The 23,410-nt window shown below is 51.3% G+C and overlaps 1 long non-coding RNA gene and 1 other non-coding gene across 12 annotated transcripts in view; one reads left to right on the top strand and one right to left on the bottom strand.

The window, feature by feature from the left end:
• Positions 1–23,410, top strand: part of LOC105605336 (uncharacterized) — a 327,912-nt gene that overhangs the window by 36,262 nt on the left and 268,240 nt on the right. The gene's annotated exons all lie outside the window — the stretch shown is intronic.
• TRNAE-UUC (transfer RNA glutamic acid (anticodon UUC)) lies at positions 5,550–5,622 on the bottom strand. Its single transcript has one exon. It is a non-coding gene; the product is annotated as a tRNA-Glu (tRNA).

The raw sequence follows: 23,410 nt of genomic DNA, 5'->3' as shown, positions 1-23,410 counted from the left end.
TGACATCCCCTTCTCCCCCTGCCTTCAATCTTTCCTAGCATCAGGGTCTTTTCCAATGAGTCAATTCCTTGAATCAGGTTGGCCAAAAGATTGGAGTTTCAGCTTCAGCATCCGTCCTTCCAATGAATATTCATAACCAATTTCCTTTGATGGACTGGTTGGATCTCCTTGCAGTCCAAGGGACTCTCAAGAGTCTTCTCCAACACCAACAAATTGAGGTAGACTACACTGCCCGTGATTTCCTATTTTATGTGGTCGCAATCATGACCGCTTATGGACTCATTTTCGTTCCTTTGAGATTCCCTATTGAGGATTGCGTATCTTTTTACACTGTGTTCCACTCTGTGGCCTTCTCCCTGCAGTGGCTTCTCTCGTGGCTTCTGAGCACAGGCTCGGTAGTTTTGGTGCACGGGGCTCAGTTGCTCTGAGGCATGTGGGATCTTCCTGGACCAGGGACGGAAGCTGTGTCCCTGGCATTGGCAGGCAGGTTTCTTACCCAGTGAGCCCCCAGGGAAGCCCCTGGGAATTGCGTATCTTGGAGAGTTCATTGCAGTGCTGTTTATCAAGTGCGCGTGTGCCTGCTCAGCTGCTCGAGTCGTGTCCGACTCTCTGAGACCCCATCGACTTGCTCCCCAGGCTCCTCTGCCCACGGGATTTCCCAGGCAGGAATACTGGAAGGGGCTGCCATGCCCTTCCTCCAGGGGATCTTCCCAACACAGGGATTGAAGCCATGTCTGAGTGGGTAGCCTTTCCCTTCTCCAGGGGAATCTTCCCAACCCAGGGGTCGAACCCAGGTCTCCCGCATTGCAGGCAGTTGTTTACCAGCTGAGCCACAAGGGAAGCCCAAGAATACTGGAGTGGGTAGCCTGTCCCTTCTCCAGGGCATCTTCTGGAGCCAGGAATCAAACCGGGGGTCTCCTGCATTGCAGGCGGACTCTTTACCAGCTCAGACACTGGGGAAGCCCTAAGTGGGAATTAGAGGGGGCTGCCAAAAAACAAAAAAACAAAAACCCTCAAACCGAAGTGTTAAAGACACAAGGGTTCACAGAGCACCTAGCTCGGAAAAAGCAGAGTGGGGAAAACGAGACAGGAAGAGGCTGTCCCGATGCTCGTGTTGCCCTTTCCCCCAGCCCTCTCTTCATGGTCCTTCTCGTTTGTGTTTGTCCTTGCGTTCATGAGATAGGGTATCATTAAGGTGTATAGGGTGTCATTCAGTTGCATATGTTTCCTGAGTTTCTCTCACTTGCTGCCTGCAGGCAGTTAAATCTGAGCACCTTGGTTGCAAGACTTTTCGCATCCCCTTTAGCACTTGGACAGAATGTATCTGGAGTGATTGCAACATTGATTCATCTGCTTCAGAACATGAGGGAAGAGTAATCACTTGCCTTTAAAAATTTTTTTTCAAACACCTGCAAAAATGTACACTCACCATGACCTGTAACAGCTGGGAGGAACAGTGCTTGCTATCAACCTTTACCACTGATGAGTTCATCAAGGTTCTGTGAATTTGGAATGATTTTTTTGTTTAACCGCTTGCCTTTTTAAGGGGTCGGTGTGTTTTGATCCTTCGCGGGATCTCCTAGTCTGCAGATAGCATCCAGCTCCTGGAGGAACAACAGGAGCTTCACTCCTCACCCCCGCCTCTCGGTTCTGAGACTTTTGCTTCCATTATTCTGGGTGGGGGGAAGCTACACCCTTCCCTCCTGTGTCCCCTCCCCCCTGCCATCCTCCTCAGCCCTATGGGGTCTTGTTCAGCCCTCATTTGTTCCCGTCTCCTTAAGCCCCACAGCCCCTGCCCTGTTGACTGTTATACTCCTCCCTGCCCTCCACGGTATCATTTGTGTTTGCACTGAAGGTGATAGTTTATTTCGCGTTTGCACTGAAGGTGATGGTTGATGAAAAATAGCCCTGTTGCTCTTGCTTGTCCTTGGGCTCAGCCTCCCCACCCCCCAACCCCCTGCGGGGAGCCATAATCATTCATTATCTAAAATAAATCCGATAAGGATTTCTAAAGCAGGAGTGGAAAGAAGAAATAATGAGGTCATCGTTCACCTCCACCCCAAAAGCCCAACTATCTTTTTGAGAGCCTGAGGTGAAGCTGGTGATCCTGAAAGGCAGGCTTTCTCGAGAAAGGGGATTTGCGGCCTGCTTTGCACACCAAAAGGAAAGCTGGGCGGCCAGCCGGTCAAGTCTTAACTTAAGTCCTGGAATAGAGAGAGTGGAGGGTTACCTTTGAGGCTGGGATCGGCAGGGTTTTCCTGTTCTGTGTAGACAGTGAATACTTTAGTCTTTGCAAGCACTCCGCTCTGCACTGCGCTGCAGAAGCTTGTACCGATAGCGCCTGACCCATGAGGGTGTCCGTGTGCTCGTAAAAAGGCTGTTGACTGAAATTTCAGTGTCAATAATTTGCATGTGCCACCAAGTGTGCTTTTGATTTTCTTCAATGATTAAAAAAAAGATTTAAAAAATATTCTTTATCTCTTGGGCCGTAAAATAAATAGCAGGGCCTGCATCTGGTCCTCCTTGGGCTAGTTTGCAGACCCCGTGATTTCAGTGAAGAGTCTCTCTGCGTAAAAACTTTAGGCAGGTACAGGAGGCAAGGAAGGAAAGAGCTGTTTATTCTATTTTTGATTTTTTCTGTTTCTAAATATTTTATTTCACTGTTTTTTTGTTTTTTTTTTTTTTACAATTTTCTTTCTTTATCGGTGGCCGTGCTGCGTCTGCGTCGCTGCTGAGGCTTCTCTCTAGTTGCTGCAAGCGGTGGCTCATTTCTAGTTTCCGTGCGCACGCTTCTCATCACAGGGGTCCTCTGGTCATGGATCACAGGCCCTACGGCTCCTGGGCTTCGGTAGTTGCAGTTGCCAGGCTCCAAAGACAGGCTCACAAGTTGTGGCACACAGGCTTAGTTGCTTCGAGGCATGTGGGATCTTCCCTGGACCAGGAGTTGAACCCCTATCTCCTGCTTGGGCAGGTGGATTCTTTACCACTGAGCCACCAGAGAACCCGCAGTTCATTTTATTTTAAGTTGGCATGTAATTGGAAGAAATGATGCTGAAGTTTCGATCCTTTGGCCACCTGATGCAAAAAGACCCTGATGGTGGGAAAGATGGAAGGCGGGAGGAGAAGGGGACGACACAGGATGAGGTGGTTGAATGGCCTCACTGACTCCACAGACATGAGTTTGAGGAAACTGACGGAGCTTGTGAAGGACAGAGGAGCCTGGCGTGCTGCCGTCCGTGGGGTCATGGACGTCATGTCGGACATGACTCACCAGCTGAACAGCAATAACTGCCCTATAATGTCGTGTTAGTTTCCGCTGCACACCTGGGAACCAGCCACAAGGATACATCCATGCCCTCCCTCTTGAGCTTCCCTCCCAGCCCGCACCCCAGTCCACCGCTCTAGGTCATCACAGAGCGCGAAGCTCAGCTTCCTGTGCAATACAGCGGCTTCCCACTACCTCTGTTTCACACATTTGTTCTTGTTGTTCACTCGCTCAGTCGTGTCCGACTCTTTGGGACCGCATGGACTGCAGCACGCCAGGCCTCCCTGTCCACCACCAACTCCCAGAGCTTACTCAAACTCACGTCCATTGAGTCGGCGATGCCATCCAACCGTCTCCTCCTCTGTCGTCCCCTTCTCCTCCCGCCTTCAGTCTTTCCCAGCATCAGGGTCTTTTCCAATGAGTCAGTTCTTCACATCAGGTGGCCAGACTATTGGAGCTTCAGCTTCAGCATCAGTCCTTCCAATGAGTATTCAGTATTGATCTCCTTTAGGGTGGACTGGCCGGATCTCCTTGCAGGCCAAGGGACTCTCAAGAGTCTTCTCGAACACCGCAGTTCAAAAACATCGATTCTTTGGCGCTCAGCTTTCTTTATGGTCCAGCTCTCACATCCATACGTGACCACTGGAACCTGTTAAAGTGATGCGGAGCCTGATTCTCGTTGGAAGTGGCCTGTGGCGGGAAAGGGCGCAGGAAGGCTGATAGCAAGGGAAGCCACAGGCAGAGGGGCGCTTGCCCTTCTTGCCGTGGAGATCTTGGAGCAGAGCAGTGTGGGAGGTTGGTCCCTGTGAACAGGAGGAAGCGGGAATGCCCAGCTGAGTTGAACTGCTGGAGAGGAGGCGGGCTGCCCTTCCCCCTCGAGAGCTTCCATTAGGAGCCACCTTGGCACAGAGGAGACCCAGTTCACTGCAGGGATTCTCTGTGGGGGACGGTGGGGCTTCCCTGGTGGCTTAGTGCCAACGCAGGAGGTGCGGGTTCGATTCCTGGGTGGGGAAGATGCCCCAGAGGAGGAAATGGCAACCCACTCCATTATTCTTGCCTGGAATCCCTGGCGGGGCTACAGTCCATGGGGTCGCAGTCAGACTGAGCAACTCAGCACATACAGGCACAGGGGACACAGAAAGTGGCTCCTGGGGGTGACTCAGTGTGGTGTTGTGTGGCAATGGGCAAGGTGAGGCCTCAGCAGAGGCAGTGGGCTGGACACGGGAGCACGTTCGGGACAGGAGGAACAGGACGGGAGGAAGCAATCCTTCCAGGAGCTGACTTGTGGAAGAGATGGGGGTATATTTCATGCATTTTCTCCCGAATTACCTCAGTATGGATATTCATTATTTTTATCTCCTCTCACTCACAACTGGGAGTTATTTGCAAATATAGTCCTTTTTTTTCCCCCCTGGCTGCTAAACCAACTTGTGTCATTTCAAGGGGCTCCGAGGAGCTCTGGTAACCCCGGTCCTTCATGTCAGAGCAGAGGAGAATTCAGCGAGAGCAAAGTGGTAGGTAAGAATGATTTCATGGAATAGGATGCTTCTGAGGCTTCCAAGCGGGTGGGCAAGAAATGCCACCCTGAGAACTCGGTGGGCTGCAGTTTTATACTCAGAGGAAGGGGTTGGGGGAGAAGACCTTTGACTCTCTTGAATATATGTGGTTTCCATCATCAGTTCCTCCCCCAGGTAGGGCAGGGAAATTTGTCCCCGTGTGCTCAGGCCGGGACTGTCGTAAAGCACTTTGGAGAAATAATTTCAGGTCCGAGTACAACGAGGGTCTTTTCATTTTGAGAAGTCACCTTCCCTTAAATGATTTTTTCTTATGTGCACAGAGCCTGTTTTGAGAGTCGTTAACTTACTGAGTCGGTGATGGACAGGGAGGCCTGGCGTGCTGCAGTCCATGGGTTGTAAAGGGTCGGACACGACTGAGCAACTGAACTGAGCTGAACTCACTGAGCTCCCGGGACAAGATGTGGGGCTCCTGCCGCCATTGTTTCGTAGTTTGGGGGTGCGTCCCGTGCTTCTGTAGCATGCTTTTGTTGCTAAGCAAGCCAGCTTGGTTTTGGGGTTAAGCCAGCCTGCTTTCTTGAGGAATCATTAACGTACAGGAGTTTCCCATAGTTTTCCGTGTATAATCCCCTCGTGGGATTAACCATTTAATTGCCTCTTTTGTCCTTTCATTCTGTTCCTATCAGCTGTGCTGCATGGCTTGTGAGATCTTAGTTCCGTGACCAGGTTTATGAGATCTTAGTTCTGTGACCAGGTTTATAAGATCTTAGTTCCCTGACCAGGGATTGAACCTGGGCCCTTGGCAGTGAAAGCGCCAAGTCCTAACCACTGGACCACCAGGGAAGTCCGAGCAATATAGTCCATTTCTTCACCTCCTTTTATCACCCAAACTCTAGCCTCCCTGCCAAAAATCAGGTGGCCACACATCCTTTGTCTTGCTGAGTATCTCTGAGCTCTTGATTAAGATGGGCACACATCTGGTGACCATCCAGGCACACAGGTCAGCAGGTGTCAGTCGGGCTGGCTTGGATGATATTTGGGTGTCAGCCATCACCAGGGTGGGGGTGTCCAGCATGTAGGTCCCCCAGAGGCCTCTGGAGTACAGCTGACTTCTCTGAGTCCCAGAAGTCCAGGGTTTCCTCCTCTGCTCTGAAGTCTCAGAAACGCGATCCCATCAGAGGCCAGCGGGGGCTGGGTTCTCTTTAGGTTTGACCCAGCAGTCGGACCATAAGATGAGTGAAAGGATGGGTCAGACTTCAGCCCTCTCATCTGCCTTTAAGCATCGTCGTTCTTTCTTTACTGACTTACGCAGGCTGCGGTGGGTCTTCCTCGCTGTGCGTGGGCTTTCTCTAGTTGCGGCAAGTCGGGGCGATTCTCTAGCTGAGGTTGGCAGGCTCCTCCTTGCGGTGACTTCTCTGGTTGTGGAGCGTGGGCTCTAGACGCTCAGGCTTCAGTAATCGTGGTGCACGGGTTTACTTACGCTGCAGCTTGTAGGATCTTCCTGGACTGGGGTTTGAATTCGTGTCTCCTGCATTGGCAGGCGGATTCTTAACTATTGGGCCCCCAGGGAAGCCCTGAACATCATTATTCTAAACACGATGTTCAACATTCAGGAGACTTTGACCACCTGATGCAAAGAGCTGACTCCTTGGAAAAGACGCTGATATTGGGAAAGATTGAGGGCGGGAGGAGAAGGGCACGACAGAGGATGAGATGGCTGGATGGCATCACCGGCTCGATGGACATGAGTTTGAGGAAACTCCGGGAGTTGGTGGTGGACAGGGAAGCCTGGTGTGCTGCAGTCCACGAGGTTGAAAAGAGCCTGACACCGCTGAGCGACTGAACAGCAAAAGACACTCAAGCCCTTTAATAGACACCCTCACAAGGGTGTCTTCCTGCCCTGAGGACTGCTACGCATGCGTGTTAGTCAATCAGTGTTAGCGTTACTCGGGTGCTGTTCTTGATGTTACGGAGACCCACAGCTCAGGTTACCTGCCTGTCTCCTCAAGGCCGGTTGGTCAGCACCATGCTTGGCAAATTCTGCTGTTGCTGCTGATTTTCCTTCTTTCTCTTCTCCCCTTCCTCCTCACTTTTCTCCCTTCCTCCTCTCCTCCTCCTTTGCAAGAGAAATACTGTAAATAAAAGAAAGTTGATAAAAATTAGTTGACAAAGAAGTTGTATCCCAATAGTCTATTTAGATATTAATTTGAAGTTGTGCGGTGCCTTGGAATCCAAATTATAAGTGGAAGTCGTGTTCCTGGTCCGTTTGCAGGCATCTGTTGTGAGCCACAGTAGCTTTGAAAGTAGTAAATAACTCAGCTGCATTTGTTTGATTTCACTATTGTGTATTTGGAAGTCAAACTATGATTTATAATTGTGCAGTGTTTATGATCTGCAATAAAAGTGTGTGTGTTTTGCACACTGGCCAAGGAGCAAGGCAGCGTGCACATCACCCCTTTCCACTCACCCAGTATCACCTGCAAAGCCACTTTCGCTGGCTTCGGGGCTTGGCTCCCTGCACTCACGTGACAGCTGGTTATTTAGCTGTGGGAGGAGGGAGAATGCTCAGCGCTTCTAGAAACATTTTGAAAGTTGGGGTGAACAGTGTTGTTGTTACTCAGAAGAAAATCTCACTGTTTCAGCTTTACCTGTTGAAAAAAAAAAGGTTAATTACGTGTGTCTGCGCTGGGTCCTTGGCACTGCGTTTGGGCTTTCTCTATGTGCAGCGAGCGGGGGCTCCTTTCTAGTGGTGGTGGTTGGGCTTGCCATTCCAGTGACTTCTCTTGTTGCAAAGCTAGGGTTCTAGGGCAGGCACATGGGGTCAGTACCCGTGGGGCTCGGGTTTCCTTGCTCTGTGCCATGTGCGGTCTTCCCGAATCAGGGATGCAACCCGTGTCTCCTGCACCAGCAGGCAGATTCTTTACCCGTGAGCCACCAGGGAAGCCCTCAACCTGCATGCGTGCGTGCTACGTCTCTTCAGTCCTGTCCGACTCTGCAACCCTGCTGTAGCCCCGTGCTCTGGGAGAAAAACTCACTCAGAAGGACAGTGCAGATGGTGGAGTACAGCTGATTACACCGGCGGGTCCAAGGCAGAGTCTCCTCTTAGCCAAGGACGTCGATCAGTTTTTGTGAAAACCTGATATACCCTAAGTGTACATGCCCAAATCTGCTTCCCCAAATTCCCTGAAACTAGTCTGATCAAAGGAAAAGCAAGATACAAAGTTAACCCACGATTCATGTGTCATAAGCCTAGATAGTTAAACAGTGGACATTTATCAATAGGCCTGTGGTCATATCCCAATAAACATAACGGAATTTACGACTTTGTTCTGTTACAGAGATAATTAGCATAGTCTTTTAGGCGACTGAGAGTCCAAGTACTGAGGCTCTTTTATCGGGGGAGTGTGGTTTTCCATTGGTATGCCATTTCCATAGACACCAGGATGCAATGTTCAGCGTCCATTGGGAGGGTGACCTTGCATGTAGCCTTATCTTCTAAGCCTGGCCTAAGACGGAGTCCAGCTCTGTCTGTTTCCTTCTTCAACCCCATGGACTGTAGCCCACCAGGCCCCTCTGTCCATGGGAGTCTCCAGGTAAGAATCCTGGAATGCGTTGCCATGTCCTCCCCCAGGGCATCTTCCTGACCCAGGGATCGGACCTGTGTTTACAAAGACGGAAACCGGAGCATGGGGGACGCGTGCCCTTTCTTCCCATTTCCTGTCTTCCTTGTCGGTCCCTAAAGGAACCAGCAGGAGTCCTCTCTTTCCTGCCTTTGCTGCAGCCCCGCAGTGATCCTTTTACAGCTGGGAACCAGAAAGCCTGTGTAAGTTGGGTAAGAATCTGTGTACAAACTCCTGTCTGTGCTGGCTTCCTCAGGGCCGAGGGGGCAGGGGCTTATTCCCAGGTTCCCCAGGGCAGGAAGGGCGTCCCTCAGCTGCTGTGGTCCTCTCGCCCCAGAATTTCCTTGGGGGGCCTCTGAGGGTGAAGGGTGTGCAGAAATGGAGTCCCGGCACGGCTTCTGAGGCCAGGGGTCCAGGCTGGGAGAGTGGGAGGGGGTTCGTTGGGAAAAGCTGGTTCGGTGGGGGGGGGGGGGGGGTGGTCCTGGCAGCGCTGACTAGGGTGGCCTGGGAGTTGTTAGTAGGAAGAGAAGGGAGTGGAACCCACCTACCGCTGCGGGGTAGGGAGAGGCTCCCAGAGCAGAGATCCCCTCAGATGAGCCCCAGTGCGAGGGTGGGAAGGCAGGTTGCTCGCACTGCAAAGCACACCACTTGAAAATATCCTTGGATCCAATCCTTTGGCCACCCGATACGAAGAGCCGACTCTTTGGAAAATATCCTGACATTCCCACCAGAAAAATGACAAAAAAACCTCTCGACTCCCGGGTTCTGACTCATTATTCAGTTGACATCATTTTGGTGAAAATAAGTCGGTCATTGGAAAAGACCCTGATGCTGGGAGAGATTGAACGCGGGAGGAGAAGAGGATGACGTAGGAGGAGATGGTTGGATGGCATCACCGACTCAATGGACATGCGTTTGGGTAGGTTCCGGGAGTTGGTGATGGGCAGGAAGGCCTGGTGTGCTGAGGTTCATGGGGTCGCAAAGAGTCGGACACGACTGAGTGACTGAAGAAGCACTTTGTGCAAGATGTCGGGGGCGCTGTGACAAGCTCAGCGTGTCATGGGTGGCATGCATGCATGCTGGGGGCTGTGACTAAGGATGGGCAGTGACTCGCAGGGGGAAGACTCTGGCGGCAGGGGAGGGGCTTCCCGGCTGGTCTACTAGTGAAGACTTCGCCTTCCAATGCGGGAGATGCAGCTTCCATCCCTGATGGGGGAGCCAGGATTAAACATGCCGCGGGGCCAAAAATCCAAACAAGAACACAAAAGCAGTATTGGAACAGACTCATAAAGACTTTAAAAGTGGTCCACGTCAAAAAAAAATATCTTAAAGAGATGGGAGAAAAGAATGGCAGTCGGTTTTATTGGGATTCCAGTAGATCTCAGTCACCAGAACAATGGACTTGTGGAGACTGCACTCACCAGAAGATCTCCAGTGCACCTCTAGGTATGAGGGGGAGAGACAGAGGGGCGAGGGGACCCCCACCCGGAGGATGAGAAGGGGAGAGACAGAGGGGCAAGGGGACACCCCCCAACACCCAGAGAGGGAGAGACAGAGGGGCGAGGGGACCCCCACCCAGAGGGAGAGACAGAGGGGCTGGGGGATACCCCAGGGGACTCCCACCCAGAGGGAGAGACAGAGGGGCGGGGGGACCCCCACCTGGAGGGGGAGAGAGAGGGGTGGGGGGACCCCCACCCGGAGGGGGAGAGACAGAGGGGCGGGGCCAGGGGGACCCCCCCCCACCCAGAGGGGGAGAGACAGAAGGGGAGAGGACCCCCACCGGAGGGGGAGAGACAGAGAAGCAGGGGGACCCCCACCCAGGTGATGAGACAGAGGGGCAGGGGACCCCCACCCGGAGTGGGAGAGACAGAGGGCTGGGGAGACCCCCACCTGGAGGGAGAGACAGAGGGGTGAGGAGACACCCACCCGGAGAGAGAGACAGGGGCGGGGGGACCCCCCACCCAGAGGGAGAGAGAGGGGAGAGGGGACCCCCAGCTGGAGAGGCAGAGGGGTGAGGGGACCCCCACCCAGAGGGTGAGAGACAGAGTGCCAGGGGGGACCCCCACCTGAAGGGGAGAGACAGAGGGGTGGGGGACCCCCACTTGGGGGAGAGACAGAGGGGCGAGGGGACCCTCCCAACCAGAGGGGGAGAGACAGAGGGGTCAGGGGATCCCCACCCAGAGGGAGAGAGAGGGGAGAGGGGACCCCCACCTGGAGAGGCAGAGGGGCGAGGGGACCCCACCCAGAGGGTGAGAGACAGAGGGGCAGGGGGACCCCCACCTGGAGGGGGAGAGACAGAGTGGCAGGGGGACCCCCACCTGAAGGGGAGAGACAGAGGGGTGGGGGACCCCCACTCAGGGGAGAGACAGAGGGGCGAGGGGACCCTCCCAACCAGAGGGGGAGAGACAGAGGGGTCGGGGGACCCCCACCCAGAGGGAGAGACAGAGGGGAGGGGGAGAGACAGAGGGGCAAGGGGACCCTCCCAACTGGAGGGGGAGAGACAGAGGGGTAGGGGGACCCCCACCCAGAGGGAGAGACAGAGGGGCGAGGGGACCCCCACCCGGAGGGACAGAGGGGGATAGACACAGGGGCAAGGGGACCTCCACCCGGAGGGACAGAGGGGGAGAGACAGAGGGGCGAGGGGACCCCCACCTGGAGGGGGAGACAGAGTGGCGAGGGGACCCCCACCTGGAGGGAGAGACAGGCAGTGGGGGGACCCCACCCGGAGGGAGAGACAGAGGGCAGGGGGACTGCACCCGGAGCTCCCGCCCTCCCCAGCACGCGTGTGGGAAGAACACCTGCAGAGCAAGGAGGGGAGCCCCCTGAGAAAGTGCTCTGTTCAAGGAGGGGAGCCCCCTGAGCAAGTGCTCTGTTCCCTCAGAGGGTGTGAACGGCATCTGAAATGAGGACACCGTGGCCACGATGACAGGGCCTCCGCTGGCGTGTTCACAGAGGGACCCCCTGTCAGGTCCGCTGCGGTAAACCCTCCCGCAGTGCAGGAGACCTGGCTTCCACCCCTGGGTCGGGGAGATCCCCTGGAGAAGAGCGTGTCAGCCCACTCTGGCATTCTTGCCTGGAGACTCTCCTGGACAGAGGAGCCTGGCGGGCTGCAGTCCACAGGGTGGCAAAGAGCCGCACGGGACGGAGGGACTCACACTTCTGTGGCTTCACGGAGCTCTCCTGTGCGCTGGGGCCTCTCTGGGGAGCTTTCAGGAGGTGGCCTGCGGCCAGTTTCCGAGGGAACCCACAGAGATGTGGGGGACCGCTTGTTCTCAGCAGTCCCCCCTCTCCCGGACTTCTGCTGCTGCCTGCCAGGTGTCTGCCCTGGACACCTGCAAGGCTCCCTGTTGCTGAGCTGGGATGGAGCTGGAGCGGACAGGCCACACTCACTTCTCGGCTGCCCTGAGGTTCCTGGGGTGCTGTTCGTTGTTTAGCTGCTCAGTCGTGTCCAACTCTTTTGCAACCCCACGGACTATAGGCCGCCGGGAGCCTTAGCCTATGGGCGTTCCCCCAGACGAGAACACTGCAGTGGGTTGCCGTCTCCTTCTCCAGGGGATCTTCCCCACCCAGGGATTGAACCCACATCTCCTGCATGGGCAGGTGGATTCTTTACCACTGAGCCACCTGGGAGGCCCTGCTCACTTAAATACCTAGTATTTAATATTTTCCTCCCCCAAACCTTGACTGGAAGCAATGTTTTAGGGGGAAGAAAATGGAGTTGATGTTGCTGCCTCTTAAATAAAATGTCTGTTTTGAGAGACAGTATTCTGGGCTTGCTGCTCACTGTTCATAGTCAAGGAAAAAGCAACTTGTGTTCAATTTTTCATTCCCAGTTAACCAACTCACTTGTTACGGATGTTGAAATCCATTCCTGGGCAGACTTCCCTGATAGCTCAGACAGTAAAGAATCTGCCTGCAATGTAGGTGACCGGAGTTCTATCCCTGAGTCAGGATGATCCCCTGGAGAAGGGAATGGCAACCCACTCCAGCACTCTTGCCTGGAAAACCCCAGGGACACAGGAGCCTGACGGGCTACGGTCCATGGTGTCACAAAGACTTGGGCACGACTCAGTGACTAACAGTTTGAGTTTTCCCTGTAAGTAACACACTTAGACTTTTCAAAAACTGTTCTAGAGCTAGCAAAGCTCTGAGCTGGTGGAAGCCATCTGTTTGTAACTGAGAAGGGCTGAACCACACCTGCCTGAATCTTTGGGTACTTGCAGCTTATGAACCATTGATTAGAAGCTCTTTTAAGAGATAGACGAACGCACACACACACACACACACACACAGACACACACACACACACACACACACACACACACACTCAGAGAGAGATGGCTACATGCAAGGACTTTTTGCAAACATCCTTTCAAATACAGAGACTGTAGATGCTCCATTGGGGAGGTGACAGATAGACTCACATTATACTGAAGCGAGATAATTGAGTATGTGAAATTGGTCGTGGCAAGGGTTTAATAGGCAAAACGTTCCTTCCAGGGTTCTTCTTAACCTCTTCTATTATGTTCAAGCTTTTTTAAACTTAAGATCAGGAGAAAAAAGATCCCAGACCCTCTAACCCATCTTTCTCTTTGCCCCGCCAGGGACAGTCTCTCCCACACCCTCTCAAAGTCCGGGTGCCCCAGAGAACCTTCACTAAAAGGGTGGTCTGCTGCCCCTCACCTTCGCTTGGGACTCTTCCCCGAAAGCGGTGGTTGACGGTGACGTAGTGACAGTGATGCAAAGCTGAAAACAGGCGTCTGGAGCTTGGAACGCCTTCTCTGCAATGCAGGTCACTTTTCTTCCTGTGACAGAACTCTCCCCTGTGCATCAGAAGACTGACTTCAGGGCCTGAGACGTCACGGATGCCAAGCCCAGCTTCTCAAGTCGTGTCTTAAATCATGAAACGCAGCTTGAGGACTTGAATGTAGATGACCTCTCTCAGCAGAGCGAGGTTTGGCAAACAGGGGATCGCTCAAGAGTCAATAAGTGCTCAAGTGCCTTCTCCTGACTCCGGAGGCTCTCAGATCCTGGCGTTAATGTGAAACCTCTGTTTCTCTCTCTCTCGCCCTGATACCATGTATGCTTTTTTCACGTGGTCTCTCTGTCTCACTCTCTCTCTCTTCTATTGCATGTAGATTTGCAGAGTTCTCTGCTAAGTCACCTCAGTCGTGTCCGACTCTGTGTGACCCCATAGACGGCAGCCCACCAGGCTCCCCCATCCCTGGGATTCTCCAGGCAAGAACACTGGAGTGGGTGGCCATTTCCTTCTCCAGTGCATGAAAGTGAAAAGTGAAAGTGAAGTCGCTCAGTCGTGCCCGACTCTTAGGGACCCCGTGGACTGCAGCCCACCAGGCTCCCACGTCCATGGGATTTTCCAGGCAAGAGTACTGGAGTGTTGTTGCCATTGCCTTCTCCGGCAGAGTTCTCTAAACGACTGCAAATCCTGTTTCATTAATCGTATTTCCGTCAGTCCAACAGAGTAAAGCATGCAAAGGCACCTTACTTCCATCGAGATTAGAGACAGTCCAGAGAGGTTTCAGAGTGAGATTGAGGTAATTTGGCGCGGGCGTGCTGGAGCACACCCGGGGTTGATGTCCTCAGCCTTCCGCAGGACGATCCTGCTGTTCCCGCTGTCGAAAACACAGCAAGACCAGAGGAGGGGCGTAAGAAGCACAGCGTACTGTGTACAAAATAATAAGCTACAAGGAGATATTGTCCAGCGTAAGAAATATAGCTAGTATTTTTTTAATAGCTATACATGGAGTATGGGTTTCCGTGGTGGCTCAGATGGTAAAGAATCTGCCTGCGACGGAGGAGACCTAGGTTCGATCTCTAGGTTGGGAAGATTTCCTGGAGGGGAGGGCATCACTACCCACTCCAGTATTCTTGCCTGAAAAGTCCCATGGACAGAGGAGCCTGGCAGGCCACAGTCCATGGGGTCACAAAGAGTCGGGCACGACAGAAGTGACTTAGCACACACATAGCCCTGACATGGCCCATCAAGGCTACGCAATCAACTTTTCTGTATTTTTAGGCACACAAGTGCCTAAATACAATGTGAATGGTTATTAGAGTTTTTAAACCAAGTTTTAATGGGGAAAAATCTTTCGGGTAAACACTTCACTGGTTTTATGAGAAAGAAATAACTGTTTTGGGAATTGATTGATCGAGTCAAGAAGCACAGGAGAGTTGGAGAAAGGCAACAATCTGTAGAAAGCCACAGTGAGAACAACATTATTGTTAGTCTGAGTCTTTTTTAAAAAAAGTAGCCGAGCTCTGTGCAGAGGTTTCCCTTCTTGGTGTTATCATGCGATGCCCATAAACCCTGTGTAAAGTACAGTTCCATAAAATAATTATATTCATGCTAGAGCTGACAGAGTGTCCCTGAGGGTGCGACTTTGCATAAAGACATGCCGGTAGTGAGTAGTCACCGCCCAGGCTTTGAACCCAGACGTAATGCGTGTTCTACTTCACGCTGGCTACCAAATTCTAAAACCCATGGAAATCTTCCCAAATCTATGCATGGTCTTTAGGGAGGTCATGAGCATCCGCAAACCGCACGTGCCTGTCCCATAGCTGCATTTTTCTCAGGGAAGACACCTCAATATTTCAAATTTCTCGAAGGTTTTATAAGCCGTACACGCCACCTAAGAGAAAAAGCAGAGGAAATGGAAGACTTATAAAACGTAGCAGAGAGGCAGTTTCCCATCTTTCCCATTTAAAAAATATGCTCCCAGAGAATGACCTTCAGAAAGCTTTTTTTTTTTTTTCCCCACACTAGTAGCCTATTGATTTTTTTTTTTTTTTATGATGGCTGTGGAGATAACGGTAATTAAATGTGGTGGTGTTTCTTTATCATATGAATGATTTCTTTATCTTGTACAATCATGTGAATGATTTATAAGTTGTATAGCATTCCCAGCAGTCAAATATTAGATAGCAATTTGTCCTGATGGAGATCACTGGTGATGTTACCTTTCTTTCTCTCCAAGACCAACCCTCAATACTAAAGAGCGTCTCTGAGCCTCTGATGGACTTAGCTTGTGAGCACGTGTCTGACTTTCTGTAACCCCAGAGACTGTAGCCCAGGAGGCTCCTCTGTCCATGGGAGTCTCCAGGCAAGGATACTGGAGTGGGTTGCCATGCCCTCCTCCAGGGGATCTTCCCCACCCAGGGATCGAACCTAGGTCTGTTACATCTCCTGCATTGGCAGGATGGTTCTTCACTACTAGTGGCCCCTGGGAAGCCCGTGATGGACTTGGGGATGTTTTTATTCAGGAGAGATGCTACTGGGCTGTGTTCTGAAAAAAATGGCACCGAAGGTTCACGTAGATAATCCTTTACTGAGAGCGCCCCCTGGTGCTGGACACCGTGGAATTGCGTGTCTTTCTGCCATGTCCCCGTTTCTATGAGCAAAAATGGAACACGGTGTCAGGGCCAGAATCTAAGAATAGACAGACCCGGGAAAAAGAAGCTAAAGCCTGGCCCCGTATCAGATGGAAGCTGGGCGATACATCGGTGCCAGAGAAGAAGCTAAATTAATGACTGAGAATTAAGGAGCACGGAGGCTGGGAAGATTTGCTGCTGTGCTTCAGGGTGTGGCTTGTCATTCGGTCGCTCAGTCGTGTCCGACTCTTTGTGACCCCATGGACTGCAGCACAGCAGGGCCCCCTGTCCATCACCAACTCCCAGAGTTCACCCAAACACAGGTCCATCGAGTCGTTGATGCCATCCAACCATCTCATCCTCTGTCGTCCCCTTCTCCTCCTGCCTTCGATCTTTCCCAGCATCAGGGTCTTTTCCAATGAATCAGGTCTTCGCATCAGGTGGCCAAAGTATTGCAGCTTCAGCATCAGTCCTTTCAGTGAATATTCAGGGTTGATTTCCTTTATGGGGTCGCACAGAGTCGGACACGACTGAAGCGACTTAGCAGCAGCAGCAGGGAATCAGGATGTGGTAGACAGGGTCAGAGATTGAATGTGGGAACGCGTGTCTGAGGAGACGGTTACCGGATCCAAGCTCACTCTGCTCGGTGAATCACAGACGAGGTGTTGAGGTGAGGAATCCGGCTTTACTCAGCAGACTGACCAAGGAGACGGCAGGGTAGTGTCTCAGAGTAACCATCTTATCGGGGTCCTGGGTGCCAGGTTCTTTCATGGATGAGAAGAAACGGGGAGCTGAGGAAACCAAGGAAAAAGGCCATTCATCTTGCAAATGTCTCCTGCAATAGCAAGCCTCGGGGCAGGGGTGTGTGTTAATTCCTTCCTTCCTGCCGCCCCCAGGTGGACAGGGCTCTGAACAAAGGTGCTTGCGTTAGTTCAAGGGCCAGAATGCTCTGAGGCAGGCCATTTATGTACGATTATAATAACAAAAAGCAACGAAAAGCAAGTCAAGGAAACAGTTCCAACCGAGACTCAGAACTCGCCTTTCCCTTGCAGCAAGATGACCTGGGTCTCGAAAGCCCGACTCAAGGAGGGAACGTCTTGTTGGAGGAAGAGGGAACCCCCGCCCCTCAGGACCCGCCGAGAGTGGGCTCTTGTCTAACCCTCGGAAATGAATTGTCCGAGGAGACACACACATGCTGACAGTCGTTGTTTAATAATGTGGGCAATAAAGGCCCCCCCCCCCCTGCCCAAGGAATGGACTTGGGAGACACGGGGTGCAGCGAGAAGTGAGGCTTTCGTGATGGTCTTTGCAAGATCAGCTGCATGGTGGGAGGCTCACCCAGAGTCGTCACATTGGGGGTTTTTATCTACATGGCACGCAAGTCCCTCCCGAATTGTTTTATTGGGATGTCACAGGGTTAGCAATCTTCCCGAGAGGTTCACCTGGATTGTTTTTTTACTTTCCCCAAGCCCTTCTTCTCGTTTTTTTTTATGTTTTGAATTTACCAACAGAATGAAAATCCTCGGCATTTCATTCTCTCCCTTTGTCTGGCTTTTCCTGCGCTGATGCTACTGCTGCTAAGTCGCTTCAGTCGTATCCAACTCTGTGTGACCCCGTAGACGGCAGCCCACCAGGCTCCCCGTGCCTGGGATTCTCCAGGCAAGAACACTGGAGTGGGTTGCTATTTTTCCTGCGCAAGGATCCTGAAAGGCTGTTCCATCAGCAGGCTGTCCCTCTAGGCTGGTTGTCCCTGAAAACAGACCCCTTGGTGTTTTTTTGGTTTCACTTGATAACGGTGGCTGACACTGCGTTCTCCAAGGAAGAAGTGCCTCGAGGCTGCACCCACGAGAGGGTAGCATTCTGTACTCTGGCCTCGGTGAGGAGGACGTGTGTGGCTTCATCAGGGAAGCCAACTGGCCAGGACAGGTGACCCATGAGGTTCAGAGGTCAGGCGGGGGGTGGTGGGGGGTGTCTAGCGTGAGATGCACTGCTGGGAGCCAAGGTTTCTCCCCCTGACTTAGCACTGAATTCCCCTCCTGGAGCAGAAGCCAGGGTCTAGGAGAGATGGACAGGATCCCTAAACAAGGACAGAAAACAGAGGTGGACTGGGCTGCCCCCTCCAGGTGCCCAGCATGGGTGGGTGGGTGTATGCGTGGGGCACGGTTAGTGTAAGGTATAGTTCAGGCCGAGACAGAAAAGGAGAGACGACCTCGACGGAGATGAGTGAGTGAGTGAGTGAAGTTGCTCAGTCTGACTCTTTGCGACCCCGTGGACTGTAGCCCACCAGGCCCCTCTGTCCATGGGATTCTCCAGGCAAGAATACTGGAGTGGGTTGCCATTTCCTTCTCGAGGGAATCTTCCTGACCCAGGGATCGAACCCAGGTCTCCTGCATTGCAGGCAGATGCTTTAACCTCTGAGCCACCGAGGTAGGTGGCCATTATTCAGGCAACGAGGGGCGACAGTGGAGGCTGAGCGGGAGAGGGATCAGGGAGGCTTCATGTTTAAAGGGAGGTCTGTGGAAGCAATAAGGGAAATGGTAGTCAGGCGGGGCGTTTGGGGTACTCTTTAGTTGAGACGGCATTTGTCGTTGAACAGGGGGTGGGAGGGTTCTGAGCAGGGGGTGGTAAGTCTCAGATGCAACTGGCCGGGACATCAGGGTGGAACTTAAAGTTGGGTTTGGTTTTCCCCAAAGTGCGGTGACTCAGCACGGGCCTTTGAGACCCTTGTTTTCTCCTCTAGGCCCGAGGACTCAAGTCACTGAGGAGTTGCTTCAGCTGCAGGGCGTCCCTCTGTTCAAGGCTTTGTCTCCGCCGGGGTGATCCGCGTCTAAAGAGCGCTTGAGGTGGGAGGAGACACAGCGCTGCCAGCCAGCATGACACAGGACGACTGTCAAAGGCTCCCTGCTCCCCAGTTCGCGCCCCGATTCCCTCGGGCTGGGCCAGAGCTCGAGCTGTTCAGCCCTTCCCGTCGACCGCTCCTCCTGGGGCTTCTCCCGCCCTTCCACCTGTGTTGATGGGAGAAGTCATTTGGATGCTCATCAACTTTTTTTAAATTGTCAATTGGATAGACAAACTATCTATATTTACATTTAATATCTTGAAATTTTAATTCTTAATTTCTTATCCCCCCCCCTTTCGTAATTGAACTACGCTTACTCAGAATACACTAGATTTGTGGAATTATTTTAGGTACCATAAAGAGAATGTTGGGATAAACCTGTAACCTTAGATAAACCGATATCCTGGTGGCTCAGATAGTTAAGAATCTGCCTGCAACCCAGGGTTCGATCCCTGGGTTAGGAAGATCCCCTGGAGGAGGAAATGGCAACTCACTCCAGTATTCTTGCCTGGAGACTCCCATAGACAGAGGAGCCTGGTGGGCTACAGTTCCATAGCGTCGCAAAGAGTGGGATACGACTGAGCGACTAACACTTTCACGTTCTTTTCAACCTGACATTTTAAAGCAAAAGCAAATATGCAGAAATAAACTCTGATGAGTACACTATGATGTGTTTTAATTTATTCTCTGACTGTGGGATTCATTTCATCATTGCGAAATGAAGAGACGTGGCATGTACTGGTGAACTTTAGTTTAGTTTTTTTTTTTTTGCTTTAAAGGAGATTTATATCTGTCTATTATATATGGTTGGCAAACAGCTTTGTGGAAATTGTTTATCATGTGGTTTACCATTTCCTTCTGGAGAAGAAACTAAAGGTTTGTTTTTGCCCATTGTTTGTGATGTGAACTAATGTTCCAAGCATAGTATGATTTCACAATGAAATATCCTAGCAGACTTTACCTATCTCTTACTTTACTAAGTAGCAAATGTAACACAGAGAATTGAGATGGCTGAAAATGTTGACTCTGAAATAAATGACCTGCAGGGGGCACTGTGCTACAATATAAAAGACCCATCTCTGCTTGGCTAGCTAGCCTTTGCCCTTCCCTCTGGTTGTGTTAAGTTTAATACCAGGCGTCTTAACTTAATTAAAAAATGTGATTTTCCATACTGTGGCAACAGGCACGTTTGTTTGTGGAAATTATACTAGCAACTGATCTCAATTCTTATATATATATATATGTATGGCCGAGTCCCTTCTCTGTATTCACCTTGAAACACTCACAAAATTTTTAACTGGCTGTCTACCCCAATACAAAAGAAAACATTTATGATAAAAGTAAAAAGCAAATTTCTCTGGGAAAAAAATATAGGAATAGCATGATTGTCACAAATGTGATGGTTAGATGGAGTTTTGATTTTCTATAATGTTGCTTGTCTCCATTTATTAAATGTCTTAGTTCAGTTCGGAGAAGGCAATGGCAACCCACTCCAGTGTTCTTGCCTGGAGAATCCCAGGGATAGGGGAGCCTGGTGGGCTGCCGTCTGTGGGGTCGCACAGAGTCGGACACGACTGAAGCGACTTAGCAGCAGCAGCAGCAGCAGCTCAGTAGTGTCTGACTCTTTGCGACCCCATGGACTGCAGCACCCCAGGCCTCCCTGTCCATCACCAACTCCCGGAGCTTACTCAAACTCATGTCCATTGAGTTGATGATGCCATCCAACCATCTCATCCTCTGTCCTCCCCTTCTCCTCCTGCCTTCCATCTTTCCCAGCATCAGGCTCTTTTCAAATTAACCACTTATACTTTGAAAAAATATATATATATAAATATAGTTTGAAGTTAGAATATTGGTTTCTTAGTTTTAGTGTATATTTTTTAAAAAGGCATCCAGATGGCAAAATACTGTTTCAGCTTTCTGGGATTCGTTTATTATGATTGTTACAAAATTGACAAGTCAAAAGTGTTAGTGAGTGACTCTCAGCGTCGGTAAATTGCTGGTGCCTAGGGATGGCGGAGCCTGGTGGGCTGCCATCTATGGGGTCGCACAGAGTTGGGCACGACTGAAGCGACTTAGCAGCAGCAGCAGCAGAAGTAGAAGAAGACGCTGGAGAGGGCGCCTTGGTGCTGCTGTGATTCTGAGGCAGTGGCTCCAGTCCCCCCTGTGTCAGGCATTAGGGCTTTTCTCCCGTCCGCTGGAAGACTCCACGTCTTGGCAACTGGTTCGCTCTGCAGCACCTCACAGGACTGAAGAACTTAATCCTCCGCCTGAAGCCTTGGAGTCTGTCCCTTTGGCAAGACCAAAGTGGGAATATTGTTAACGGCTTGAATTTCCACTTCAAGAGAAAAAAAGAATGCTTTTCGTTTCAGTCTCCTGTGCTGAGATTCAAATTCAGATCTGACTTGGCCTGCCCGACCACAGTGGAGGGATGAACAGTTAGGACGCTGAGGTTCCGAGAACTGGGCGGAGGCCCTCATTTTATCTCCTTTTTTCATTTTTTCCCCATTTAATCTCCTCTCTCTCTCTCTCTCTTTTTTTTTTTTTCAGACCTGCCTCAATATATAGGACTCACGGTTCCCTGGTGGCTCAGCAGTAAAAGAATCTGCCTGCAGTGCAGGAGACCTGGCTTTCGATCCCTGGGTTGGGAAAACCCCTGGAGGAGGGCATGGCAACCCACTCCAGTATTCTTGCCTGGAGACTCCCACGGACAGAGGAGCTGAGCGTGCTGCAGACCACGGGGTCGTAAAAAGTCGGACATGACTGAGCGATTTAACACAACAGGAGACAAGGATCCCCTGAGCCTTGTTAGGGCCAGATCTTTTTTGTTTCTTTTACTTACTTACTTTTTTATTTCGGCTGGGTCTTGGGTGCCGTGCACAGGCTTCCTCTAGTTACAGCGAGTAGGGGCTATCCTCTGCTTGTGCAGAGCAGGCTTCTGATTGCAGAGGCTTCTCCCGTTGCGGAGCACGGGTTTCCGCAGTTGTGTTTCTCGGGCCCTAGAGTGTGGGTCTCACTATCTGTGGCTCGGCACGGCCTTAGTAGCCCCGAGGCATGTGGGATCTTCCCAGACCAGGGATCGAACCAGTGTCCCCTGCATTCCGAGGCAGACTGCCAACCACTGGAGCACCAGGGAAGCCCGCTTTGACGTTCCTAATCTTGGCACAGTAGAAGTCTACAAGCCAGTCGTTGTGTGGAATGCCCCTCAGTTTACCTGGTGTTTTCTCGTGAACATGTGTGGGCTGCCCGGCTTTGCCGGAAGGGCAGCACAGAAGTAACTCTCTGTCCTTGTCATTGTATTTATTCGTAGACCACAGTGTTTTGAGCGTTCCCGTAGCTGCTGACGATTTGACTGAAGTGAAAGTCGCTCAGTCAGGTCTGACTCTTTGCATATGGTCCATGGGATTCTCCAGGCCAGAATACTGGAGTGGGTAGCCTTTCCCTTCTCCAGGGGATCTTCCCCACCCAGGGATCAAACCCTGGCCTCCCGCATTGCCATCGGATTCTTTACCAGCTGAGCCATCAGGGAAGCCCAAAAATGCTGGAATGGGTAGCTTATCCCTCCTCCAGCGGATCTTCCCACCCCAGGAATCGAACTGGAGTCTCCTGCATTGCAGGCGGATTCTTTACCAGCTCTGCTAAAGTGGTCCTCAATTTTAACACTTTAGTTTTTTAAAGAAGGTGAGCTTTTCCCTTGAAGTTAGCTCAGCCGGCAACCAAGATTAGAGTCTGTAATGAAATCATGCTCTCAGAGTTTCGGAGATGAGAAACATCAGTTCCTTCCTTTGACAAGCACCCTAACATCTAGAAGGCAGAATGACTGCTTACTCATCTGCCACGCACACTTCACCTTTAATCTTGTCCATGCGGCTTATTAAAAGAAGCGCAACAGAAATTGAATGTTTCTGATTTAATTTCACTTAAGGTTTGAATCTTTTTTTTTTTTTTTTCTGGAAAATTCATCAAACTGAGATGTTTTTGGAGTAAGAGCTTCCTAAGTGCTCCTTTAGGAAAATAGGAAATCATAATTTGGAAAAGGGGATTTAAGGAATTCTACTTTCCAGAAGCCTATTTCCTATCCCATGTCTAGTTTGCTTGTATTTCTGTACAGACCCTCAGAATACATAATATTTCATTTAAAGAGTATCTTTTCTTGGGTCTTAGGTTGTATTCATCGAGAAAAGTGCTGAAAGTAGACCGCGGTTTCTCACCTAAAGCATTACGATCGTTTTGGCTAGATAACTGTGTTGTTTTTTTTTTATTGGATTTTAGTTGCTTTCCAACGTCGTGTTAGTCTCTGCTGTCCAGCAGAGTGAATCCGCTATATGTACACAGATATCCGCTCTTTTTTTTTTTTATTTCCTTCCCGCTCAGGTCACCCCAGGGCACTGAGTAGAGGTGCCCGAGCTATGCAGTGGGTTCTCATCAGTTACCGATTTTATGTGTGTGTGTCTGAGTCTGCAGCCCCATGGACTGTAGCCCACCAGGCTCCTCGGCCCGTGGATTTCCCAGGCAGGAATACTGAAGGGAGTTGCCCTTTCCTCCTCCAGTGGATCTTCCTGGACCAGGGAACTCTTTTACACATAGTATCAGTAGCATGTATATGTCAGTCCCATCTCCCATTTCATCCTGTCACCGTCCCGCCCCACCTTGGTATCCAAACGTTTGTTCACTACAGTCTGCGTCTCTCAGTTCTTTGGCTGTGTGGCTATAGTGGGTCCAGTCTCTGAATTACAGGCCATTTAGCAGCTTCCCTGGCCCCTGCCCACTAGATCCAGAGGCT

This window comes from Ovis aries, chromosome X (genome assembly GCF_016772045.2).
Source record: "Ovis aries strain OAR_USU_Benz2616 breed Rambouillet chromosome X, ARS-UI_Ramb_v3.0, whole genome shotgun sequence".
Classification (NCBI taxonomy): domain Eukaryota; kingdom Metazoa; phylum Chordata; class Mammalia; order Artiodactyla; family Bovidae; genus Ovis; species Ovis aries.
This window is presented reverse-complemented; position numbering and strand designations above follow the sequence as displayed.